We start from the raw sequence: 12,977 nt of genomic DNA, 5'->3' as shown, positions 1-12,977 counted from the left end.
GGTGCTCCCATTTCCTCCCACATCTCAAAGACATGCGGGTTTGTAGGTTAATTGGCTTCTGGTAATTGCTCCCCTGTAGGTAAGGAGTGGATGAGAAAATGATATAACTTAGAATGAGTGTGAACGGATGATCGATGGTCAGTGTGGACTCGGTGGAACGAAGGGCCTGTTTCCATGCTATATCTCGAAACTAAACTTGTTTTGAAATAGTACAATTGCAGTAAGTTCACGTGTTTAGCTTGCTGTTGAAACAAATCTGAGCCAAGCTGAGCTTGATACATTAAGGTTTAGTAGATGATACAGATCTGCACGTGGAGTTATTGGAAAACAGCTATGCATAGTAATATGGGGCATTGATAATCTAAGTCAGGCCACAGTAATAGTAGCATCAAGTTTCAGTCACGTTGAACTTGTCTTGTCAGTACTATGTTTTTGGAAATCGTTAATTTTCCAAAGCGAAAAATAATTGTGACCATTTCCAGTCTAAATCGCAGCAGTGCAGAAACTTGACAGGGGATTGACTGCCTGTTGCAAATCACCCTGGGGCTCATGATGCCATTTAGACAATAGACAATAGGTGCAGGAGTAGGCTATTCAGCACTTCGAGCCAGCACCGCCATTCAATGTAATCATGGCTGATCATCCGCAATCAGTACCCTGTTCCTGCCTTCTCCCCATATCCTCTGACTCCGCTATCTTTAAGAGCCCTATCTAGCTCTCTCTTGAAAGTATCCAGGGAACTGTCCTCCACCACCCTCTGAGGCAGACAATTCCACAGACTCACAACTCTCTGTGAGAAAAAGCGTTTCCTCGCCTCCGTTCTAAATGGCTTACCCCTTATTCTTAAACTGTGGCCCCTGGTTCTGGACTCCCCCAACATCGGGAACATGTTTCCTGCCTCTAGCGTGTCCTTTTCCCAACTTGACGCCATTTAGATAGTAATCTGCCTTCCTGTTTTTGATACCGAAGTGGATAACCTCACATTTATCCACATTAAACTTCATCTGCCATGCATCTGCCCACCCCCAACCTGTCCAAGTCACCCTGCATTCTCATAGCATCGTCCTCACAGTTCACACTGCCACCCAGCTTTATGTCATCTGCAAATTTGCTAATGTTACTTTGAATACCTTCATCCAAATCATTGATGTACATTGTAAATAGCTGCGATCCCAGCACTGAGCCTTGTAGTACCCCACTAGTCACTGCTTGCCATTCTGAAAGGGACCCGTTAATCCCTACTCTGTGTTTCCTGTCTGCCAACCAATTTTCTATCCATGTCAGCACTCTACCCCCAATACCATGTGTGCTAATTTTGCCCACTAATCTCCTATGTGGGATCTTATCAAATGCTTTCTGAAAGTCCAGGTAAACTACATCCACTGGCTCTCCCTTGTCCATTTTCCGAGTTACATCCTCAACAAATTTCAGAAGATTAGTCAAGCATGATTTCCCCTTCGTAAATCCATTCTGACTTAGACCGATCCTGTTACTGCTATCCAAATGTGCGGCTATTTCATCTTTTATAATTGACTCCAGCATCTTCTCCACCACCGATGTGAGGCTAACTGGTCTATAATTTCCTGTTTTCTCTCTCCCGCCTTTTCTTAAAAAGTGGGATAACATTAGCTACCCTCCAATCCACAGGAACTGATCCTAAGTCTATAGAACATTAGAAAATTAACACTAATGCATCCACGATTTCTAGAGCCACTTCCTTAAGTACCCTGGGATGCAGACCATCAGGCCCTGGGGATTTATCAACCTTCAGTCCCATCAGTCTACTCAACACCATTTCCTGCTTACTGTGGATTTTCTTCAGTTCCCCCATCACCCCAGATCCTCTGGCCACTACTATATTAGGAAGATTGTTTGTGTCCTCCTTAGTGAAGACAGATTCAAAGTACCTGTTCAACTCATCTTCCAAAGGGTCCAACTTTGGTCTTAACTAATTTTTTCCTCTTCAAATACCTAAAGAAGCTTTTACTATCCTCCTTTATATTCTTGGCTAGCTTACCTTCGTACCTCATCTTTTCTCCCCGTATTGTCTTTTTAGTTAACCATCTTCTGTTGTTCTTTAAACATTACCCAATCCTCTTGCTTCCCGCTCATCTTTGCAACGTTGTACTTCTTCTCTTTTCTTTTTATACTGTCCCTGACGTCCCATGTCAGCCACGGTCGCCCCTTACTCCCCTTGGAATCTTTCTTCCTCCTAGGAATGAACTGATCCGGCACCTTCTGTATTATTCCTAGAAATACCTGCCATTGTTGTTCCACTGTCATCCCTGCTAAGGTATCTTTCCAGTGAACTTTGGCCAGCTCCTCCCTCATGGCCCCATAGTCCCCTTTATTCAACTGTAACACTGACACCTCCGATCTATCCTTCTCTCTCTCCAATTGTAGATTCAACCTGACCATGTTATGGTCACTGCCTCCTAATGGCTCATTAACCTCTAGTTCCTTTATAAAATCCAGTTCATTACATAACACTAAATCTCGAATTGCCTTCTCCCTGGTACGCTCCAATACAGGCTGTTCAAAGAATCCATCACAAAGGCACTCTACAAAGTCCCTTTCTTGGGGTCCCGTACCAACCTGATTTTCCCAGTCTACCTGCATGTTGAAATTTCCCATAACAACCACAGCATTACCTTTACTACATTCCAATTTTAACTCCCGATTCAACTTGCACCCTATATCCAGGCTGCTATTTGTGGGCCTGTAGATAAGTCCCATCAGGGTATTTTTACCCTTACAATTCCTTAGTTCTATCCATACTGACTCCACATCTCCTGTTTCAATGTCACTCCTTGCAAGGGACTGAATTTAATTCCTCACCAACAGAGCTACCCCACCCCCTCTGCCCACCTGCCTGTGTTTTCAATAGGAGGTATATCCATGAATATTCAGTTCCCAGCCCTGGCCTTCTTTGCAGCCATGTCTCAGTAATTCCCACAACATCGTACTTGCCAATTTCTAACTGAGCCTCAAGCTTGTCCATCTTATTTCTTATCCTCGCGCATTCATATACAACACTTTGACCTCCGTATTCACGTCCCCCCCTCGCACCGCCCACAATTGGCCCTGACCTTACTCTTTTATCCCTTCTCGAACTTTCCTTCCCATTAATTCGAGAATCTTTTGTAATTTTTCCTGTACTCACTTGCCCTTCAACTCCATCTTTATACTCCCAATTTGTCAATCCCTCCCCCCCCCCCCCACTATTTAGTTTAAACCCACATGTGTAGCCCTAGCAAACCTGCCTGCCAGAATATCGGTCCGCCTCCAGTTAAGGTGCAACCCGTCCCTTTTGTACAGGTCACCCCTACCCCAGAAGAGATCCCAGTGGTCTATAAATCTAAATCCTTGCTCCCTGCACCAGCCCCTCAGCCACACATTCAGATCCCCTATCTCCCTGTTCTTGTCCTCACGAGCACGAGATACTGGAAGCAATCCAGAGATAACCACCCTAGAAGTCCTGATTTTTAGTCTTCCTAACATTCTGAACTCACATTGGAGAACCTCCTTCCTCTTCTTCCCGATGTTGTTTGTGCCTACGTGCACAACTACTGCCGGCTGTTCACCTTCTCTCTCGAGGATGTTCTGAATTCGGCTTGTGACATCCTGAACCCTGGCACCAGGGAGGCAACAGACCATCCTAGCGTCTCGTCTGCTGCCACAGAATCCCTGTCTGCTCCTCTGACTATGTAGTCACCCACCACTATGGCTCTGCCCAACGCCAGTCGAGTCCCATCTCTAGTATTGGAGCCACCGACGTGTCCGCCGCTCGGACTGGAAGCATCGTCTCCCCCGACAGTTCCCAAGAGGGCGTACCTGTTTTCATTAGGCCCAGCCACCTGGGTCCCCTGCACTCCACGAATACCACCCTTTCTCTCAGTCACACACCTTCGTTCTTCCCCTATCCTTGGGGTGACAACCTCACTGTAGGTCCTGTCCAGGAAATTTCTGTGTCATTTGCACATAGAAAAAACACAGAGTGCAGGATTAACTCAGTGGGACAGGCAGCATCTCTAGAGGACATGGATAAGTGACCTTTCAAGGTTCCTGACCCGAAACGTTGCCTATTCATGTCCTCCACAGAGAATGTTGAAACAAGAAACTGCAGATGCTGGTTTACAAAAGAAAAGAGATTCCCCAGAAGGATGTCACCTGACCCATTCAGCTAGTCCAACACCTTATAATCTTGATAAAAAATAGAAATTTGGAGTTCCTTTGTGTCCACATTTGTACATGACAGAACTTGGTTCCACATGGAACACTTGGTGTTGCCGAGAATTTAGAGCACAGTGTTCCATGATCACTCAAACGTCACCCATCTTTTTTCTTCGGAGAAGCTGCCTGAGCCGCTGAGTTACTCCAGCACTTTGTGTGTATCTTTGGTATAAACCAGCATCTGCAGTTCTTGGTTTCTACACGTTGTTCAATGGACTAACTCTCATTGGCCACTCCAGAACAACCCAGCTTACACATGACCTGGATGGATGCTTTTTAAAGGGGACTTTGTAGAGTAAATCCCAGCCCAACAGTGGGAACTTAATCCAGATCGTTACCTACTGTATAATCATTGTAACAGACTCTCAGCCCAAACTTCCATCTCTAGGGAGTGCCTAATGACCCCTCCGTCTCTGATCTTACCGCTGACTGCTAACCCTCTTCCCTCCACCTTTCTCCCACCAGAGCCCTCATGCCTCACGCCCACATACACTGCATTATTGTTTATCTGCTCTGTAGCCTAAAGTGTGCAACAGGTTGCCAAGAACTACTGAAATTTGCAACAATTATTGGCAGTTGCCATTTAACGCCTTTAATTGGACCAGAAATACTCCTTGAACAAAATGTTTTTCTCTGGCTCGATTGCTCAAGTTTCCCACGGATCTGTACAGAATCCTCAGATTTTCTTTATATCCATAACATACATTCAGCAAGAAAGATTCGAACAAGCAAGTTTGCTTAGGAGAGAGAGTCGGAAGAAGGAAGATGGATTGTGTAAAGGGGTTTGACGGAAGGAGGAGTGAGTGCACTATGCGGAACACAGGGAAATGCACAGATCTCTGGGCTTCAAAGGCAAACCAGAATAGGTTTGCAGAAAGAGGATTTAGGGGCACAGGTCTCAAATTTTAGTTTACTCCCCATGTACATTCAGTAGATCATTTGCATGAAGAAAGAATATGGGTCCGTTCTCCATTTCTTCACAATGACCAAGGGTGTTTGGATATCACCTGTTTGAACATATACATTAGAGATAGCTCAAAATATATAGCACCGAAACAGCCAATTGGATCAACCTTGCTAGTCGGGCTGGACTTGAGCACTTTCTGTCATTTATACAATAAAACACCAATGGAAACTCCAATGGTTGGGCATCCTGTTCATCAGTTAATGTTTGGTGTGCTTTCTTCCCACTTGCTGGGGCCCCGGTATCGACGCTCTTCACCCAGTTGCTTTGTCACAGGTTCGCACATTCCCTGCCTACTTTCTGGTGTCTAGTAACCACATTCCCTGTCTACTGGAGCAAAACACAAAGTGCTGGAGTAAATCCGTGGATCAGGCAGCATCTGATAGGTGACATTTCAGGTTGTGACCCTTCTTCAGTCTGAAGAAAAGTCCCGTCCCAAAATGTCACCTGCCTACCTCTCCACTGATGCTGTCTGAGTAACTCCAGCACTTTGTTTAGTTTAGAGATAGAGCATGGAAACAGGCCCTTCGGCCCACCGAGTCCACATCGACCAGCGATCCCTGCACAGTAACACTACCCTACACACACTAGGGACAACTTACACTTATACCAAGTATACAAACCCAAGCAATTACCTACAAACCTGTACGTCTTTGGAGTGTGGGAGAAAACCGAAGATCTCTGAGAAAACCCATGTGGTCAAGGAGAGAACATACAAACTCCGTACAGACAGCGTCCATGGTCAGGATTGAACCCGGGTCTCTGGTGCTGCATGCGTTGTAAGACAGCAACTCTACCACTGCACCACCGTGCCGCCTTTGTGTCTTGCTCAAGATTCCAGTATCTGCAGTTTCTCATGTCTTTGCTTTCAGTTGACCAGGTTCACTGGAAAATGTATCAAAATATTGTGCAACATTATATAAGCAATTAAAAGAACATCAGACTAATATAATAATACCTTCATTAAAAATTAGGCCATTCAGCTTATCAAATCTATTCTGCCATTCAATCGTGGCTGATCTATCTTTCTCTCACAACCTCATTCTCCTGCCTTATTCCCATAACCCCTGTCAGACGGACTAATCAAGAATCTGTTAATCTCTACCTTAAAAATATCCATTGGCTTGGCCTCCACAGCTATCTGTGGTAATATAATAATATCCTAGTGTGGCACCACTAGAGTGTGCTGGATTATTTGAGTTTTACCATTGCCCATTCTGCAATTCTGTAGCAGAACCTCTGCCACATAAATTCGATGGCTGCCCCAGCCACAGAGCCAACTCTCCCAGTGACACCTGGCCAATCGTAAATCTGGCATAAACGCCAGCATGAACTGGTAGCAGACCAGCCCGTTCTTTGCTTTGGCAGGTGTGTATTGCATCTGATAGAGCTATCCAATTATGGAGGAGGAATTGTCTGGATTTCTTTGAAGTTGCAATGCTAATTCAGCAGAAACTAGTTGCTCTAATAATATATTAGGAGAACCCACATGGATATTTCCAATCTCTGAATAAAACTGAGCATTGCTTCATTTACAAGTATTCTGCATTATTCCATTTATTAACAGTTAGCTATGTGAATCTAATTAACAACAAAAAAACCTGAAGTGTGCTAAATCTAGGTTTAACATCTTGAAAGAGGAAAGTAAAGAATGATTAAAATTGATAAACTGAAATGAATATTCAAACATCAAAGTGGGGCTTTTGTTTTGCAACGGTAAACTATAACCTTCTTCCCACACCCCTGTTGAATACATGAGATGCAAATCCTGTTTAATCAAACATTGGTACACAAAGAAAGTGGCAATTTTCCAATTGAAAATGAAAGCGCCTGCAACTGAACCTTGAATCCAATTTTCATTATCAGTCTCCCACTGAACATCAATTTTCAAACATCAATTCAATAATGGTACGAAAATTATGCAAATTTTGTTTTGTTTTTGTAATGCTTTACAAATTGCTCATTTAGCTGAATAAAAGGTTCCAGGCTACAGAAATGCTGGCAACCACCTGAATTAAAGTAGATGCTGAAATCTGAATGGCTCATACAATATATTGTTGGAGATTTTGCTTGACGCCAAAATTAGAACCCAATCTGGCCAAAACGAATTAAAATATACAATTACTGACAAGACCCTTTACAGCATTGATGTACAAAGGGATCTTGGGTCCAAATCTATAACTCCTTGGAAGTGACAACACAAGTAGTGATAAAGAAAGCATATGGCATGCTTACCTTCATTGGTAGGGGTATTGAGTATGAGTCGAGGTCATAATGCAGATTGATAAAACTTTGATTGAGCCGTATTTGGAGTATTGCATGCAGTTCTGGTACCCCTTTCCAGGAAAGACGTGGAGGCGATGAAGAAGGTCCAGAGGAGATTTACCAAAATGATGCCAAGATTAGGGGTATTTAGATACAAGAGGTTGGACAGACCGATTCTTTTATCTGGAATGTTGGATGTTGAGGGGAGACCTGATAGAAGTATATAAAATTATGAGAGGCAGTGATGAGGTGGACAGTCATCATCTTTTCCCAGGATGGAAATATCAAAGGCAAGAGGATATAGCTTGAAGGTGAAAGAGAAAAAATCAAATGGTCCGGGTGGCACAGTGATGCTGTGGTAGAGTTGCTGCCTTACAACACTAGAGACCCAGGTTTGATCCTGGCTACTGGTGCTGTCTGGATGGAGTTTGTATGTTTTACCTGTGACTGTCTGGGTTTTCTTCCACACTGAAAGATGTATAGGTTTGCAGGTTAATTGGCTTCTGTAACTGTAAATTCTTCCTAGTGTGTAGGATAGTTCTTGTGTATCGCTGGTCAGCATGGATTCGGTGGGCCAAAGGGCCTGTTTCCATGCTATATCTCTGGAATCTAAAGTAAATGTACAGGGCAAGTTTTTAAGATTTTTAGTGATGAGTGCCTGGAACACTTTGTCAGGGACCTCTTTTGGGGAAGGTGCCACCTGTACAGAAAGGAAGGGTTGCACTTGAACTCGAGGGGGACCAATATCCTGGCGGGGAGATTTGCAAAGGCTACTGGGGAGACTTTAAACTAGAACGGTTGGGGGGAGGGACTCAAATTGGGAAAGCTAGCAGTCAGTGTGTGAGGCAGGAGGCAGAGAAGGGTAGCACTCTGACCCAAAATGTAGGGGAGAAAGAAGAAAAAGACAATAAACAGAGAATAAGAGAGGGTGGGTTTCTTAAATGTGCATATTTTAATGCTAGGAGCATTGTAAGAAAGGTGGATGAACATAGAGCCTAGATTGACACCTTGAAGTATGATGTTGTGGCGATCAGTGAAACATGGTTGCAGGAGGGCTGTGATTGGAAACTAAATATTCCAGGATTTAGTTGCTTCAGGTGTGATAGAATTGGAGGGGCAAGAGGTGGAGGTGTTGCATTGCTAGTCAGGGATGATATTACAGCAGTGCTTTGGCAGGATAGATTAGAGGACTTGTCTAGGGAGGCTATTTGGTTGGAACTGAGAAATGGGAAAGGGGTAGCAATACTTATAGGGGTGTATTAAAGACCGCCAAATGGGGAGCGAGAATTGGAAGAGCAAATATGTAAGGAGATCGCAGATATTAGTAGTAAGCACAAGGTAGTGATTGTGGGAGATTTCAATTTTCCACACATAGACTGGGAAACACATTCTGTAAATGGGCTGGATGGTTTGGAGTTTGTAAAATGTGTGCAGGATAGTTTTTTGCAGCAATACATAGAGGCACCTACTAGAGAAGGGGCGGTGCTGGACCTCCTGTTAGGAAATGAGACGGGTCAGGTGGCAGAGGTATGCGTTGGGGAACAGTTCGGGTCCAGTGATCACAATACCATTAGTTTCAATATAATTATGGAGTGGGTCAGAACTAGACCTAGGGTTGAGATTTTTGATTGGAGAAAGGTTAACTTTGAGGCAATGCGAAAGGATTTAAAAGGAGTAAATTGGGACATTTTGTTTTATGGGAAAGATGTGGAAGAGAAATTGAGGACATTTAAAGGTGAAATTTTAAGAGTACAGAATCTTTATGTCCCTGTTCGGTTGAAAGGAAATAGTAAAAATTGGAAAGAGCCATGGTTTTCAAGGGAAATTGGACACTTGGTTCGGAAAAAGAGAGAGATCTACAATATTATAGGCAGCATGGAGTAAATGAGGTGCTTGAGGAGTATAAAGAATGTAAAAAGAATCTTAAGAAAGAAATTATAAAGCTAAAAGAAGATATGAGGTTGCTTTGGCAAGTAAGGTGAAAGTAAATCCAAAGGGTTTCTACAGCTATATTAATAGCAAAAGGATAACGAGGGATAAAATTGGTCCATTAGAGAGTCAGAGTGGACAGCTATCTGCAAAGCCAAAAGAGATGGGGGAGATATTGAACAATTTCTTTTCTTCGGTATTCACCAAGGAGAAGGATATTGAATTATGTGACGTAAGGGAAACGAGTAGAGTAGCTATGGAAACTATGAGATTCAAAGAAGAGGAAGTACTGACACTTTTGAGAAATATAAAAGTGGATAAGTCTCCAGGTCCAGACAGGATATTCCCTAGGACATTGAGGGAAGTTAGTGTAGAAATAGCAGGGGCTATGACAGAAATATTTCAAATGTCATTAGAAACGGGAATAGTGCCGGAGGATTGGCGTACTGCGCATGTTGTTCCATTGTTTAAAAAGGGTTCTAAGAGTAAACCTAGCAATTATAGACCTGTTAGTTTGATGTCAGTGGTGGGCAAATTAATGGAAAGGATACTTAGAGATAATATATATAAGCATCTGGATAAACAGGGTCTGATTAGGAACAGTCAACATGGATTTGTGCCTGGAAGGTCATGTTTGACTAATCTTCTTGAATTTTTTGAAGAGGTTACTCGGGAAATTGATGAGGTTAAAGCAGTGGATGTTGTATATATGGACTTCAGTAAGGCCTTTGACAAGGTTCCTCATGGAAGGTTGGTTAAGAAGGTTCAATTGTTGGGTATTAATGGTGGAGTAGCAAGATGGATTCAACAGTGGCTGAATGGGAGATGCCAGAGAGTAATGGTGGATGGCTGTTTGTCAGGTTGGAGGCCAGTGACTAGTGGGGTGCCACAGGGATGTGTGTTGGGTCCACTGTTGTTTGCCATGTACATCAATGATCTAGATGATGGTGTGGTAAATTGGATTAGTAAGTATGCAGATGATACTAAGATAGGTGGTGTTGTGGATAATGAAGTAGATTTTCAAAGTCTATAGAGAGATTTATGCCAGTTGGAAGAGTGGGCTGAAAGATGGCAGATGGAGTTTAATGCTGATAAGTGTGAGGTGCTACATCTTGGCAGGACTAATCAAAATAGGACGTACATGGTAAATGGTAGGGAATTGAAGAATGCAGTTGAACAGAGGGATCTGGGAATAACTGTGCACAGTTCCCTGAAGGTGGAATCTCATGTAGATAGGGTGGTAAAGAAAGCTTTTGGTGTGCTGGCCTTTATAAATCAGAGCATTGAGTATAGAAGTTGGGATGTAATGTTAAAATTGTACAAGGCATTGGTGAGGCCAATTCTGGAGTATGGTGTACAATTTTGGTTGCCAAATTATAGGAAGGATGACAACAAAATAGAGAGAGTACAGAGGAGATTTACTAGAATGTTGCCTGGGTTTCAGCAACTAAGCTACAGAGAAAGGTTGAACAAGTTAGGTCTTGGAGTGCAGAAGGTTAAGGGGGGACTTGATGGAGGTTTTTAAAATGATGAGAGGGATAGACAGAGTTGATGTGGATAAGCTTTTCCCACTGAGAGTAGGGAAGATTCAAACAAGAGGACATGACTTGAGAATTAAGGGACAGAAGTTTAGGGGTAACATGAGGGGGTACTTCTTTACTCAGAGAGCGGTAGCTGTGTGGAATGAGCTTCCAGTGAAGGTGGTGGAGGCAGGTTCGATTTTATCATTTAAAAATAAATTGGATAGTTATATGGACGAGAAAGGAATGGAGGGTAATGGTCTGAGTGCAGGTAGATGGGACTAGGGGAGAATACGTGTTTGGCACGGACTAGAAGGGCCGAGATGGCCTGTTTCCAAGCTGTGATTGTAATATGGTTATATGGGTGATGGAGGCAAATACAACAGTGGCATTTAAGAGAAGTTTAGATAGGCAAATGATATGCAGGATATGCTTTATGTACAGGCAGATAAGAGTTAGTCTTCACTTCGAGTTTGGTGCAGACATTATGGGCCAAAGGGCCTGTTCCAGTGTTGTACTGTTATATGTTTCATGTTCTATGGACTTAGAATGCAGTGTCAAGCTTGTGACAGGTACACAGGTGCTCATTTATGTGCTGAAAACACATCTGAGACAGAAGTGCATAAACTGCATACATAGTAAAATACGAGGGTCTGTTTTATCATTCTCTGCTGCTGGTGGTTGTATTGTACCATAACGTTCTGCATAGGTAGGAGGATGTCCAGAAACATATGAAAAGATACTATGTGGAAGGAAACAGGAAACCGTGCTTCCCACTCTATGTTCAGGTGAATTACTGTGCACACTGAAGGCAACATCCGTTGTGTGCTTGTGAACTGAGTCATTCATTCCCTCCACCATGGCTACAGCATTTACAACATACGAGGTGCGCTTCAGTTTTTCCTTAGCCTACACCGATAGTGTTCGAAAACCTTTACCATCAAGATGAACAGTGGCAGCAGATGCTAGGGCCACCACCACCCCTATATTCCTCTTCATTACTGTTCCCTTATTGTCATTGGGCCGAAATCCTGGAAGTCCCTACCCAACAACATGATGGAATTATACTCGGAGAGCCATCGTGGCACAAGAAGGTGACTCACTGCAACCTTCTCTAGGCCAGTTAGGTTGGGCATTAAATGCTGGCCAAGGACCAGATCAACTATTTTTTGGGGATTAATTGATAGATACAACATGAAAACAGGCCATTTGGCCCACCAAGTCCACGCCGACCATCGATCACCTGGTAACTAGTTCTATGTGATCCCACTTTCCCATCTACTCCCTACCCACTAGCGACAATTTACAGAGGCCAATTAACCTCCAAACCCGCAAGTCTTTGGGATGTGGGAGGAAAGCTGAGCACCCAGAGGAAATCCACACAATCAACGGGGAGAATGTGCAAACTCCACACAGCCAGCACCCGAGATCAAGATCGAACCGGGTCTCTGGCACTGTAAGGAACCACTCCACAAGTTGCACCATTGTATCACCCTGCTTATATAGAATCCTTATGAAACAACACAGCACTCCCTAAGTACCCAGTCTGAAGTATGTGCCTACTCCATTTGAAGAAGAGTCCTGACCCAAAACATCACCTATCAAATTCTCCAGAGATGCCCGACCTCCTTGAGTGACTCCACCACCCGTGTCTCTTTTTCTCTCTAAGTACCACTGGGAGTATTGGCTTAAAATGAAGGTAGACACAAAATGCTGGAGTAACTCAGCGGGCCAGGCAGCATCTCTGGAGAGAAGGAATGGGTGACGTTGTGGGTCGAGACCCTTCTTCACACTGATGTCAGGGGAGTGGGCGGGACAGGGATAGAATGTAGTCAGAGACAGGAAGACTGGTGGGAGAACTGGGAAGGGGGAGGGGATGGAGAGAGAGGTAAAGCAAGGGTTATTTGAAGTTAGAGAAGTCAATATTCATACTGCTGGGGAGTAAGCTACCCAAACAAAATATGAGGTGGTTCCTCCAATTTGCAGTGGGCCTCACTCTGACAATGGAGGAGGCCCAGGACAGAAAGCTCAGATTGGGAATGGGAGGGGGAGTTAAAGTGCTGAGC

The 12,977-nt window shown here is 43.7% G+C and overlaps 1 protein-coding gene across 1 annotated transcript in view; it reads left to right on the top strand.

Annotated features, from left to right (window-relative positions):
- The window catches only part of LOC129702278 (uncharacterized), a 120,134-nt gene that overhangs the window by 90,572 nt on the left and 16,585 nt on the right, over positions 1-12,977 (top strand). The gene's annotated exons all lie outside the window — the stretch shown is intronic.

Source organism: Leucoraja erinacea, chromosome 12, assembly GCF_028641065.1.
Source record: "Leucoraja erinacea ecotype New England chromosome 12, Leri_hhj_1, whole genome shotgun sequence".
NCBI lineage: Eukaryota > Metazoa > Chordata > Chondrichthyes > Rajiformes > Rajidae > Leucoraja > Leucoraja erinaceus.
This window is presented reverse-complemented; position numbering and strand designations above follow the sequence as displayed.